Source organism: Orbicella faveolata, unplaced genomic scaffold, assembly GCF_042242905.1.
Source record: "Orbicella faveolata isolate gen_17 unplaced genomic scaffold, um_ofav_v1 contig_47, whole genome shotgun sequence".
Classification (NCBI taxonomy): Eukaryota; Metazoa; Cnidaria; class Anthozoa; order Scleractinia; family Merulinidae; genus Orbicella; species Orbicella faveolata.
In genome coordinates this window covers 28,638,123-28,652,452 of record NW_028301577.1, presented here as the reverse complement: position 1 = coordinate 28,652,452, position 14,330 = coordinate 28,638,123, and the positions used below count along the sequence as shown (strand labels likewise).

The 14,330-nt window shown below is 42.9% G+C and overlaps 1 long non-coding RNA gene across 1 annotated transcript; it reads left to right on the top strand.

The window, feature by feature from the left end:
- Nucleotides 1-288: 288 nt before the first annotated feature.
- On the top strand, nt 289-4,463 carry LOC149097810 (uncharacterized). Its single transcript, XR_016204358.1, has 2 exons — nt 289-787; nt 3,466-4,463. It is a non-coding gene; the product is annotated as an uncharacterized LOC149097810 (long non-coding RNA).
- Nucleotides 4,464-14,330: the final 9,867 nt, after the last annotated feature.

Here is a 14,330-nt window from a genome sequence, read left to right as displayed (position 1 = left end):
TCGAGCGCTCAAATATTTTTCCTCTGCCCATTTCACTGAAAACCAAGGCCATCAGTATTTAGTTCAGAGTCCCCGAAACTGGAAAATATCCTCCAAATTCCTGGAAATCGGCCCAAAGTTGGTCAAAAGTACGCTGCGAGTAAGGCGGTCTCGGTTACCTTTTTGCTCATGGATGTTAGACATCCATGAGCTTATAAGGCAGTCGGATGGCGTTCACTCACTCACTCAGTCCATTGTGATTAATTTATTCATTAAAACGGAATTAAATAGTTTTCACCTATCCCTCCCCTGCTAAGTATAATTTTTGTCCCAGACACTTCGTACTGTTTGTTTAGCTTGTTTTAGGGGGCACAAGAAAGGCGAAATTTTGTTCTATAACACGGAGTTTATACGGGGGAGTTTATACATGGCGGTTAAGACGGCACGAAGATGGGTTTTGGTTCAATCCGTGGAGTTTTAAAATGGAAAGTTCTTAAGCTAATCAGCAGTAGCTGCGACAAATACACATGGAAAGACTAGAAGGACATACTATACCATTTTTGTGCGACATTTTGTGGAGACCTTCGTGGAGTGGTAAAATGGAAAATTATCAAGCTAAGGAACACTAGCTTCGGCAACGGACATTGAAATCCTGGAAGCTACGATGCTCGTTTCGAAATCTTTAAAGCTACGATGTTAAAAAGCGACGATGTCATGTCACGACCGAGGACAAAAAGTCTTTTAAAATGTCACCCGGAGGAGGAAACAATGCAATGGGCCATGAATTCTGTATCATCTGGAACCTAAGGTGAGCCTCCTTGTTGTGTCGTATTTTTTTTACTACGCCTTTTATACGAGGGGGATTATTTCGTTCGGAAAGTAGCTCTGGTGCAGGGTCGACCGCTCTTTGAATGAAAAACAAAGACAGTTTTTTTATCATGTCTTATCAGATTTCTAAATAGTATCACTGGAGAAAATCCAGATGATGTGAAAAATGTCAAGACTGCCCCAACTAGTAAAGCAGCATTCAGCATTAAAGGCAATACGCTACATGCTGCTTTTAAGATACCTGCCAATAGAGGTTTTGAGCATTTTGCACTGGACAGTGATAGACTGAATACCATTAGAGCAAAACTAAACAAACGGTGATTTTCATTGATAAGATTTCTATGGTTGAAAGAGGCATGTTCAACTTTTTGACTTAAAGATTACAACAAATTATTGGAACTAATGAACCACTTGGTGGAATAAGCTTGGTAACTGCTGGAGATCTTTTCCAGCGTAAGCAAGTTTTTGATAAGTGGATCTTTGAAAATTCCCAATCTGGCTGTAATGAATTTGCAACAAAAATTTGGACAGAGTACTTCACCCTCGTTGAATTGACAGAGATAATGAGACAAAGAGTGACAAAGAATTTGCTCAGCTACTCGATCGTTTGAGAGAGTGAAAGCACTCTGAAGATGATATAACCATTTTGAAACAAAGACTTCTGAATGTAAGGCCTGGACAAGATAATTACAATATGAACATGGCACATTTATTTACTAAAAATGCATCCGTACATGCTCACAACAATGCATTGTATGCCCTCTCTAAAGCTGATAAAGCTCAGACTAAGGCTTTGGACATTGTAATCGGGGACATCTCTGATGACCTCAAGAAACAAATGAAAAACAAAATCCCAGATGATCCAACAAAGACAATGGGTTTATTTTGCTCGTGTCAGTAGTAACTGCAACAAAATATGACTGACAACTACATTGATGTGACTGACGGACTCACCAATGGTGCAGAGTGTGTCACAGAACACAGAGACTACAGAGTTGAAATTATACCCGACCAATTATTATTTGGGTGTCATTTCCACATCCTGACATAGGCAGAAACCAGCTTAGAGAAAATGCACATTTATACAAGGCAACTATAAATAGAAATTGGACACCAGTATTGGAAGTAACAAGACAATTTTGAGCCAACAAAAAAAGTGAGGTCCAAATTCTCCGGCGCCAATTTCCACTTAGACCTGCTGCTTCCAAGACTATTCACCGTTGTCAAGGCGACACATTAAATGAGGTAGTTGTTGATTTTCCAGTATCCAGAAGAGAGCACATACATTATGTTGGCTTGAGCCATGTACGAAACAGCTCTGCAATGCATATTTTTAATTTGAATGAAAACAAACTAAAGGTTAGTGAGAAAGTTAAAAGTGAAATGAGCAGACTAAGAACACAAGTAAGCCTTGTGCCTTAAGCAGTGTTACGGACTGACGATTCACCCCAAACAAAAACAGTCTTGTTTCAGAATGTTAGATCTCTCCAACTCCACCTAGATGATGTACAAAGTGATTACAACATTCAAGAAGCTGATGACAACATTTTTGTTGGATCAAAACTTTGCTTGTTAGATAGAGATGATACATATCAGCTTAGTAAATTAACTCTTTACAGAAATGACTTTAATCAGTCTAACATAAGAACTTGCTGTGGAACTGCTTTGTACATTAAGAATGATTTGAATTGTACTAAAATTCCATACAGATATAACTTTTAATTAATAATTTGGAAATCACTGTAATGGTGTTGAGCCAACCAATTCCAAATATTAATGTCATTGGTATCTATCGATCGAAACCTAGTTACAATTTTACAGTTGATTGATCCTCTTACTCATCTTCATGACTTAGTATTCACAGAATCTAAAACGCCGAATGTACTGCTTGGGGATTTCAATACTGATCTAATGCAGGCAAATTCAGAACAAATGGCTCTGAAAAATATCTTATAACAGACAAAGGATACACTCAGTTGATTAACCAGTTTACTACTGACTACAGTACACAGATAGATCATGTATATACCAATGTATTACAATGTGTACAATTGGCAGGTACCCTGGAGTCTTACTACAGTGATCATAAACCTATTTACATTTTCATGAAAGCTGTTTGAATATTTCCCTGTATTTATCATATGAGATCATTATTAATATATAATTTAGCTGAATTTGGAAACTTTACATACCAAAGAAATACATGTGTCTAAATGTATCAAGCAACTATTTAAATCACACAGCAAAACAGTCAGAAAATTTATTTGCAGAAACAAAGAATGGTTTGAATTTACTGTGCTATTAATGTCCCTAAATTCCTAGTCTTCATAGAGATTCAAAATTACATGTAACTCTACCAAAATTTACAGATGCTGTACATGACAATACCTTTTTTCTAGGTTAAAAGAATTATTTTAACTCCAGTGTTTCTTTAGAGAGAGCACGGCATTATAGCTAGCATTTTCTTTCTTAACCCTTTCCAGAAAAGCAAGAAATATCACTTGGACACTTTAGTTAGGTAGGTAGCTTATTTTTATTGGGGCAGCAGGGGGGAGAGAATAGAAAGGAAAGCAAATTAAAGAAATACAATATTTTTCTGCATATAATCATTTATACCCTTTTAAAATGTGTCACTATTACATTCATTGTGTATTGCAGGTTAGGCAAGTTGTACTATTGTACATGTGCATATAACCCAGATGAACACTGCAATAACAACTACAGTATGATATGCAAGTGACAGTAAGCAGATGTTACTATTAACACAACATTACGGATGCTATACAGGTTTATTAGCCGTCAAAAATAATATCAAAAGACTTAGTAGAAACTGGCTTTAACAACACAAATCACCATTTAAACTTCATGGAATTAATCTGAGAATTACAGATGGATGTGGAATTCTCCTGCTTACAAAAAGAATAAGATGTTTTCAAGACTTAAGTCAGCTGACACTTGAACTTTTGAAACTCACTCTTTGCAAAATACATTGGGTGCAAGCATATAAAATGGCTCTCCAGGCTGCATGTATAATTACAGAGTTGGAAACACTTTAGAAATTTATCCATATATGTTTCTTAAAGTCAAGAATGTTGACAATTGAAATCCATCTGAACTTGCTATGCGTGTCAAAACTTAACTCGAGAAATGAACTTATAGCTTTACACTGAAATACAGAAATTATATAACAGAAGCTTAAAATTAGCAGTTCTATACCATGTTCATATACATGAACATATACGTGTAGAGTATCGCAATCAGTCTTAATATTAGGACTACAATTAAATGAAACTCCTAGAACCCATCATTAAGGAACACAAAAGTTGAATGTTTTAATCTCTCTCTATTCATAAAATACAAATCTTGCAATGTTTATTCGAAGTATAAGCTGTCCTAACTGTTCCAGCTTATACCTTTTGAATTTCCATTCAGTTCTTAAAATGGTGGTTATCATGCTGTACTTCTACTACGTGTATGTCCTGCTGCTTTAAAGATTGTTATTTATAACTCAGCAAAAATTGTAAAATCTGTATCAGTAGGAGACTGCTGGCTAGAATGTCTCCTCTTACCTTTTATGTGCTACATTATGGTAGTCAGTATTTCAGTGGACTTAATAAGAAAGAAAATGCTCCTAATAAAAGCAGTGTTCCTCTTGATTTTTGTTGTTGCACTCTGTTGAAAACTATTTTCAATTATGTAATAAATAATTATTTATAATTTATAAAGTAATTTTAACGGAGAGCAAATTCAGCCACCTAAACGGTGGGAGGCGTGGTAGCCTCATGGTTAGTGCACTCGTCTCTGGATCAAGTGGTCCAGGTTCAGGCCCTGACCGTGGACATTGCGTTGTGTTCTTGGGCAAGACACTTTATTCTCACAGTGCCTCTCTCTACCCCCGTGTATATATGGGTACCGGCGAACCTAATGCTGGGGAAAACCCTGCAATGGACTGCATCCCATCCAGGGGGGAGTAGAAATACCCCTAGTTGCTTCACACTACAAAAACCGGGATAAGCTCCAGCCTGGTGGGCCACTTGGCCTGTATGCAGACTTTATTTATTACAATTTAGTGGCAGATTTACATAACAATGAAAAGAAAATCTATCTAAAAAATCTATCCATTAAGTGGCTTGACCCTTACCTATCGATCGCCTTGGTTTGCATTGCAATGGACCGAGCAAAACATTTTAAACGCTCACCTTCAAGCTTCTGAGCCGAATATAGCCCCACTTCACTTTAAGCCTGAAAGAGTAGCCGAGACCGTCTTACGCGCATCGTGATTTTGACCATCTTCGGCTTGATTTCCCAGGACTTGGGGGATATTTTCTAGTCCCGGGGACTATAAACTAAGTCCTGATGACCTTGTTTTGCAGTGAAATTGAAACAGCAAAAGTTTTTGAAAGCAGAGTTTCGAGCTTCTGGGCCGAAATATAGCCCCAATTCACTTGAGGAGTGAAAGATGAGCCGAGTCCGCCTTACGCGCATCGTGATTTTGACCAACTTCGGCTCGATTGGCCGGAACTTAGGGAATATTTTCCAGTTCTGTGGACTCTAAGCTAATTCCTGATGGCCTTGGTTTGCAATGAAATGGACACAGCAAAACTTTTTGAACGCTCATCTTCGAGCTTCTGCGCCAAAATATAGCCCCACTTCACTTGAACACTGAAACAATAGCCGAGACCGCCTTACAGACATCGTGATTTTGACAAGGTTCAGCTCGATTTCCCGGAACTTGGGGGATATTTTCCAGTTCGGGGGACTTTAAAATAACTCCTGATGGCCTTTTTTTGCAGTTAAATGCACGAAGCGTAACTTTTTAAACGGTCACTTTCGAGCTTCTGGGCTGAAATATAGCCCCACCTCACTTTAAGACTGCAACAATAGCCGACCCGCGTCTCGCGAATCGTGATTTTGACCAACTTAGGATCGATATCCCGGAACTTGGGGGATATTTTCCAGTCCTGGGGACCCTAAACGAACTCCTGATCACCTTGGTTTGAAGTGAACTTGACAAGGGAAAACTTTTTGAACGCTCACTTTCGAGCTTCTGGGGCGAAATATAGCCCCACTTCACTTTAAGACTGAAAGATTAGCCAAGACCGTCTTACGCCCATGGTGATTTTGACAAACTTAGGCTAAATTTCGCGGAATTTGGGGGATATTTTCCACTCCCTGGGTCTCTATACTAACTCCTGATGGCCTTGGTTTGCAGTGAAATTGACACAGCAAAACTTTTTAAAGACTCAGTTTCGAGCTTCTGGGGCGAAATATTGCCCCACTTCACTTTAAGACTGAAAGAGTACCCGAGACCGCGTAGGCGCGTCGTGATTTTGACCAACTTCGGCTAAATTTCCCGGAACTTGGGGGATATTTTTCATTCCCGGGGACTCTAAACTGACCCCCGACGTCCTTGGTCTGCAGTAAACTGGACACACCGAGGCTTCTTGAACGCTCATTTTCGAGCTTCTGGGACGAGATATAGCCCCACTTTACTTTAAGACTAAAAGAGTAGCCGAGCCCGCCTTACGCCCATCGTGATTTTGACCAACTTCGGCTCGGTTTCCCGGAAATTCGGGAATATTTTTTAGTCCCGCGGACTCTAAAGTAACTCCTGATGGCCTTGGTTCGCATTGAAATGGACACAGCAAAGCTTTTTGAACGCACACCTTCGAGCTTCTGGGCCCAAATATAGCCCCACTTCACTTTCAGACTTTAAGAGTAGCCGAGACCGCCTTACGCGCATCGTGATTTTGACCAGCTTAGGCTCGATTTCCCGGAACTTGGGGGATATTTTCAAATCCGGCGGACTCCAAACTAACACCTGATTGCCTTGCTTTGCAGTGAATTGGACAGAGCATAACTTTTTCAACGCTCACTTTCGACCTTCTTTGCCGAAATATAGCTACACTTCACTTTAAGACTGAAAGAGTAGCCGAGACCGCCTTACGCGCATCGTGATTTTGACCAGCTTAGGCTCGATTTCCCGGAACTTGGGGGATATTTTCAAATCCGGCGGACTCCAAACTAACACCTGATTGCCTTGCTTTGGAGTGAATTGGACAGAGCATAACTTTTTCAACGCTCACTTTCGACCTTCTTTGCCGAAATATAGCTACACTTCACTTTAAGACTGAAAGAGTAGCCGAGACCGCCTTACGCGCATCGTGATTTTGACCAACTTCGGATCGATTTCTAGGAACTTGGGGGGTATTTTCCAGTCCCGAGTACTCTAAACTAACCCCTGATCGCCTTGGTTTGTATTGAAATGGACAGAGGAAAATATTTTGAACGCTCACCTTCGAGCTTCTGGGCCGAAATATAGCCCCACTCTACTTTAAGATTGAAAGAGTAGCCGAGTCCGTCTTACGCGCATCGTGAGTTTGACAAACTTTGGCTCGATTTCCCGGAACTTAGGGGATATATTCAAGTCTCGGGGACTCTAAACTATCTCCTGATTGCCTTGGTTTGCATTGACATGGACACAGCAATTTTTTTTGAACGCTCACTTTGGATCTTCTGGGCCGAAGTAGAGCCTCACTTCACTTTAAGACTGAACGAATAGCCGAGACTGCCTTACGCGTATCTTCATTTTGACAACCTTTGTCCTCATTTTCCCGCACTTCCAGGATATTTTCCAGTCCCTGGGACTCTAACCTAACTTCTGCTAGCCTTTGTTTGCAGTGAAATTGACACAGGAAGAGCTTTTGCACGGTCACTTTCGAGCTTCTGGGCAGAAATATAGCCCCACTTCACTTTAAGACTGAAAGGTTAGCCGAGACCGCCTTACGCACATGGTGATTTTGACCAACTTCGGCTAAATTTCCCGGAATTTGGGGGATATTTTCCACTCCCTGGGTCTCTAAACTAATTCCTGGTGGCCTTGGTTTGCAGTGAAATGGACACAGCAAAACTTTTTGAACGCTTATCTTCGAGCTTCTGGCCTAAAATATAGCCCAACTTCACTTTAAGACTGAAAGAATAGCTGAGACCGCTTTGCGCGCATCGTGATTTTGACCAACTTCGGCTCGATTTCCCGGAATCTGGGGGATATTTTCCAGTCCCAGAGACTCTAAACTAAATCCTGATCGTCTTGGTTTGCATTGAAATAGACACAGCGAAACTTTTTGAACGCTCACTTTCGAGCTTCTGGTCCGAAATATAGCCCACTTTACTTTAAGACTGAAAGAGTAGCCGAAACCGTCTTGCGCGAATCGTGATTTTGACCAACTTCGGGTCGATTTCCCGGAGCTTGGCGGATATATTCGAGTCCCGCGAGCTCTAAATTAACTCCTTATGGCCTTGGTTTTCGGAGAAATGGACAGAGCAGAACTTTTTTAACACTCACCTTCTAGCCTGTGGGCTTAAATAGAAGCCCACTTCACTTTAACCCTGAAATAGTAGCCGAGACCGCCTTACGCGCATCGTGATTTTGACCAAGTTCAGCTCGATTTCCCGGAACTTGGGGGATATTTTCCGGTCCGGGCGACAGTAAACTAACTCCTGATGGCCTTGGTTTGCAGTGAAATGAACAGAGCATAACTTTTTTAACGATCACTTTGCAGCTTCTGGGCCGAAATATAGCCCCACTTCACTTTAAGACTGAAAGAGTAGCGGAGACCGCCTTACAGGCATCATGATTTTGACCAACTTCAGCTCGATTTCCCGGAGCTTGGCGGATATTTTCCAGTCCGGGGGACTTTAAACTAACTCCTGATGGCCTTTGTTTGCGGTTAAATGCGCAAAGCGTAACTTTTTAAACGGTCACGTTCGAGCTTCTGGGCCGAAATATAGCCCCACTTCACTTTAAGACTGAAACAATAGCCGAGATCGCGTTTCGCGCATCGTGATTTTGACCAACTTCGGATCGATATCACGGAACTTGGGGGATATTTTCCAGTCCCGGGGACTCTAAACCAACTCCTGATCGCCTTGCTTTGCATTGAAACTGACAGAGCAAAACGTTGTGAAGACTCACCTTCGAGCTTCTGGGCCGAAATATAGCCCCACTTCTTTTTAAGAGTAAGAGAAGCCGAGTCTGTCTTACGCAAATCGTGATTTTGACTAACTTCGGCTCGATTTCCTGGAACCTGGGGGATATATTCCAGTCCCGGGAACACTAAACTAACTCCGATTGGCCTTGGTTTCCAGTGACATGGACACAGCAAATTTTTTTGAACCCTTACTTTGGAGCTTCTGGGCCGAAATAGAGCCCCACTTTATTTTAACACTAAAAGAGCAGCCGAGACGGCCTTACGCGCTTATTTATTTTGCCAAACTTTGTCTCGATTTTTCGGCACTTACGGGATATTTTCCAGTCCCTGGGACTCTAAACTAACTCTTGATGGCTTTGGTTTGAAGTGAAATTGACACAGCAAAACTTTTTGAACGCTCACTTTCGAGCTTCTGGGGCGAAATATATCCCCACTTCACTTTAAGACTGAAAGAATAGCCGAGACCGCCGTACGCGCGTCGTGATTTTGACCAACTTTAGCTAAATTTCCCGGAACTTGGGGGATATTTTCCATTCCCGGGGACTCTAAACTGGCCCCCGACGTCCTTGGTCTGCAGTAAAATGGACACAGCAAAACTTTTTGAACGCTCACTTTCGAGCTTCTGGGCCGAAATATAGCTCCACTTTACTTTAAGATTGAAAGAGTAGCCGAGACCGGCTTACGCGCATCGTAATTTTGACCAACTTCGGCTTGCTTTCCCGGAACTTGGGGGATATTTTACAGTCCCGCAGACTCTAAAGTAAATCCTGATGGCCTTGCTTTGGAGTGAAATGGACACAGCAAAACTTTCTGAACGCCCACTCTCAAGCTTCTGGGCGGAAATATTGTCCCAGTTCACTTTAAGAATGAAAGAATAGCCGAGACCGCCTTACGCTTATCGTGATTGTGACCAACTTTGGCTCGATTTCCCGGGAAATGGGGGATATTTTCCGGTACCGGGGACTCTAAAGTAACTCCTGATTGCCTTGGTTTGCATTGAAATGGAGAGAGCAAAACTTTTTGAACGCTCCCCTTCGAGCTTCTGAGCCGAAATATAGCCCCACTTCACTTGGAGACTGAAAGATTAGCCGAGACCGCCTTACGCACATGGTGATTTTGACCAACTTCGGCTAAATTTCCCGGAATTTGGGGGATATTTTCCACTCCCTGGGTCTCTAAACTAATTCCTGATGGCCTTGGTTTGCAGTAAAATTGACACAGCAAAACCTTTTTAAACACCCACTTTAGAGCTTCTTGGCCGAAATATTGCCCCACTTCACTTTAAGACTGAAAGAGTAGCCGAGACCGCCTTACGGGCATGGTGATTTTAACCAACCTCGGCTCGATTGCCAGGAAGTTGGGGGATATTTTCTACTCCCGGAAACTCTAAATTAACTCCTGATGGTCTTCGTTTGCAGTGAAATAGACAGAGCAAAACTTTTTAAACGCTCACTTTCAAGCTCTTGGGCAGCAATGTAGCCCCACTTCACTTCAAGACTGAAAGAGTAGCCGAGACCGCCTTACACGCATCGTGATTTTGATCAACTTCGGCTCGATTTTCCGGAAATTGGGGGATATTTTCCAGTCCCGGGATTTCTAAACTAACTCCTCATTGTCGTCGTTTGCAGTGAAGTGGACTTAGCAGAACTTTTTAAACGCTCACTTGTGAGTTTCTGGAACAAAATATAGCCCAACTTTTACTTTAAGACTGATAGAGTAGCCGAGACCGGCTTACGCGCATGGTGATTTTGACCAAGTTTGGCTCGATTTCCCGGAACTTGGGGGATATATTCCAGTCCCGGGGACTCTAAACTAACTCCTGATGGCCTGGGTTTGCAGTGAAATGGACATAGGAAAACTTTTTAAACGCTTCCTTTCGAGCTTCTGGGCCGAAACATAGCCCCACTTCATTTTAAGACTTAACGAGTAGCCGAGACCGCCTTACGCGCATCGTGATTTTGACCATCTTCCGCTTGATTTCGCGGGACTTGGGGGATATTTTCTAGTCCCGGGGATTTGAAAATATCCCCCAAGTTCCGGGAAATCGAGCCTAAGGTGCTCAAAATCACGATGCGCGTAAGGCGGTCTCGGCTACTCTTTCAGTCTTAAAGTGAAATGTAGCTATAGTTCGGCAAAGAAGGTCGAAAGTGAGCGTTGAAAAAGTTATGCTGTGCCCAATTCACTGCAAAGCAAGGCAATCAGGTGTTAGTTTAGAGTCCGCCGGATTTGAAAATATCCCCAAAGTTGCGGGAAATCGAGCCTAAGCTTGTCAAAATCACGATGCGCGTAAGGCGGTCTCGGCTACTCTTAAAGTCTGAAAGTGAAGTGGGCCTATATTTGGGCCCAGAAGCTCGAAGGTGAGCGTTTAAAATGTTTTCCTATGTCCATTTCAATGCAAACCAAGGCCATCAGGAGTTAGTTTAGAGTCCCCGGGACTAAAAAAATATCCCCCAAGTTGCGGGAAATCGAGCCGAAGTTGGTCAAAATTACGATGCGCGTAAGGCACTCTCGCTTGCTCTTTCAGTCTTTAAGTGAAGTGGGGCTATATCTGGGCCAAGAAGCTCGAAAGTGAACGTTCAAAAAGTTTTGCTGTGTCCATTTCAATGCGAACCAACGCAATCACGAGTTACTTTAGAGTCCGCTGGACTAAAAAATATTCCCCAAGTTCCGGGAACCCGAGCCGAAGTTGGTCAAAATCACGGTGCGCGTAGGGCGGTCTCGGCTACTCTTTTAGTCTTAAAGTAAAGTGGGGCTATATCTCGTCCCAGAAGCTCGAAAATGAGCGTTCAAGAAGCCTCGGTGTGTCCAGTTTACTGCAGACAAAGGACGTCGGGGGTCAGTTTAGAGTCCCCGGGAATGGAAAATATCCCCCAAGTTCCGGGAAATTTAGCCGAAGTTGGTCAGAATCACGGCGCGCGTACGCGGTCTCGGGTACTCTTTCAGTCTTAAAGTGAAGTGGGGCAATATTTCGCCCCAGAAGCTCGAAACTGAGTCTTTAAAAAGTTTTGCTGTGTCAATTTCACTGCAAACCAAGGCCATCAGGAGTTAGTATAGAGACCCAGGGAGTGGAAAATATCCCCCAAATTCCGCGAAATTTAGCCTAAGTTTGTCAAAATCACCATGGGCGTAAGACGGTCTTGGCTAATCTTTCAGTCTTAAAGTGAAGTGGGGCTATATTTCGCCCCAGAAGCTCGAAAGTGAGCGTTCAAAAAGTTTTCCCTTGTCAAGTTCACTTCAAACCAAGGTGATCAGGAGTTCGTTTAGGGTCCCCAGGACTGGAAAATATCCCCCAAGTTCCGGGATATCGATCCTAAGTTGGTCAAAATCACGATTCGCGAGACGCAGGTCGGCTATTGTTGCAGTCTTAAAGTGAAGTGGGGTTATATTTCAGCCCAGAAGCTCGAAAGTGACCGTTTAAAAAGTTACGCTTCGTGCATTTAACTGCAAAAAAGGCCATCAGGAGTTCTTTTAAAGTCCCCCAGACTGGAAAATATCCCCCAAGTTCCGTGAAATCGAGCTGAACTTGGTCAAAATCACGATGTCTGTAAGGCGGTCTCGGCTATTCTTTCAGTGTTCAAGTGAAGTGGGGCTATATTTTGGCGCAGAAGCTCGAAGATGAGCGCTCAAAAAGTTTTGCTGTGTCCATTTCATTGCAAACCAAGGCCATCAGGAATTAGTTTAGAGTCCACAGAACTGGAAAATATTCCCTAAGTTCCGGCCAACCGAGCCGAAGTTGGTCAAAATCACGATGCGCGTAAGGCGGATTCGGCTCATCTTTCACTCCTCAAGTGAATTGGGGCTATATTTCGGCCCAGAAGCTCGAAACTCTGCTTTCAAAAACTTTTGCTGTTTCAACTTTACTGCAAAACAAGGTCATCAGGACTTAGTTTATATTCCCCGGGACTAGAAAATATCCCCCAAGTCCCGGGAAATCAAGCCGAAGATGGTCAAAATCACGATGCGCGTAAAGCGCTCTCGGCAACTCTTCAAGTCTTAAAGTGCAGTGGGGTTATATTTCGGCCCAGAAGGTCCAAAGTGAGCGTTCAAAAAGTTTTGCTGTGTCCATTTCACTGCAAACCAAAGCCATCAGGAGTTAGTTTAGAGTCCCCGGAACTGGAAATTATCCCCTAAGTTCCGCGAAATCGAGACGAAGTTGGTCAAAATTACGATGCGCCTAAGGCGCCCTCGGCTACTCTTTCAGTTTTAAAGTGAAGTGGGGCTATATTTCTCCCCAGAATTTCCAAAGTGTGCGTTCAAAGCAATTGGCTGTGTCCATTTCACTGCAAACCAAGGCCATCAGGAATTACTTTAGAGTCCTTGGGACTGGAATATATGCCCGAACTTTCGGGAAATCAAGCCGAAGTTGGTCAAAACCACGATGCGCGTAAGACGGTCTCGGCTACTCTTTCAGTCTTAAAGTGAAGTGGGGCTATATTTCGGCTCAGAAGCTCGAAGGGGAGCGTTCAAAAAGTTTTGCTCTCTCCATTTCAATGCAAACCAAGGCAATCAGGAGTTACTTTAGAGTCTCCGGTACCGGAAAATATCCCCTATTTCCCGGGAAATCGAGCCAAAGTTGGTCACAATCACGATAAGCGTAAGGCGGTCTCGGCTACTCTTTCATTCTTAAAGTGAACTGGGGCAATATTTCCGCCCAGGAGCTTGAAAGTGAGCGTTCAGAAAGTTTTGCTGTGTCCATTTCACTCCAAAGCAAGGCCATCAGGATTTACTTTAGAGTCCGTGGGACTGTAAAATATCCCCCAAGGTCCGGGAAATCGAGCCGAAGTTGCTCAAAATTACGATGCGCGTAAGCCGGTGTCGGCTACTCTTTGAATCTCAAAGTAAAGTGGAGCTATATTTCGGCCCAGAAGCTCGAAAGTGAGGGTTCAAAAAGTTTAGCTGGTTCCATTTTACTGCAGAACAAGGACGTCGGGGGCCAGTTTAGAGTCCCCGGGAATGGAAAACATCCCCCAAGTTCCGGGAAATTTAGCCAAAGTTGGTCAAAATCACGACGCGCGTACGGCGATCTCGGCTACACTCTCAGTCTTAAAGTGAAGTGGGGCAATATATCGGCCCAGAATCTCAAAACTGAGTGTTTAAAAAGTTTTGCTGTCTCAATTTCACTGCAAACCAAGGCCATCAGGAGTTAGTTTAGAGACCCAAAGAGTGGAATATATTCCCCAAACTCCGGGAAATTTAGCCGAAGTTTGTCAAAATCACCAGGGCGTAAGGCGGTCTTGGCTAATCTTTCAGTCGTAAAGTGAAGTGGGGCTATATTTCTCCCCAGAAGCGCGAAAGTGAGCGTTCAAAAAGTTTTCCTGTGTCAATTTCACTTCGAACCAAAGCTATCAAGAGCTAGTTTGGAGTCCCAGGGACTCGAAAATATCCCGTAAGTGCCGAAAAATCGAGACAAAGTTTGGCAAAATAAATAAGCGTGTAAGGCCGTCTCGGCTACTCTTTTAGTGTTAAAATAAAGTGGGGCTCTATTTCGGCCCAGAAGCTCCAAAGTAAGGGTTCAAAAAAATTTGCCGTGTC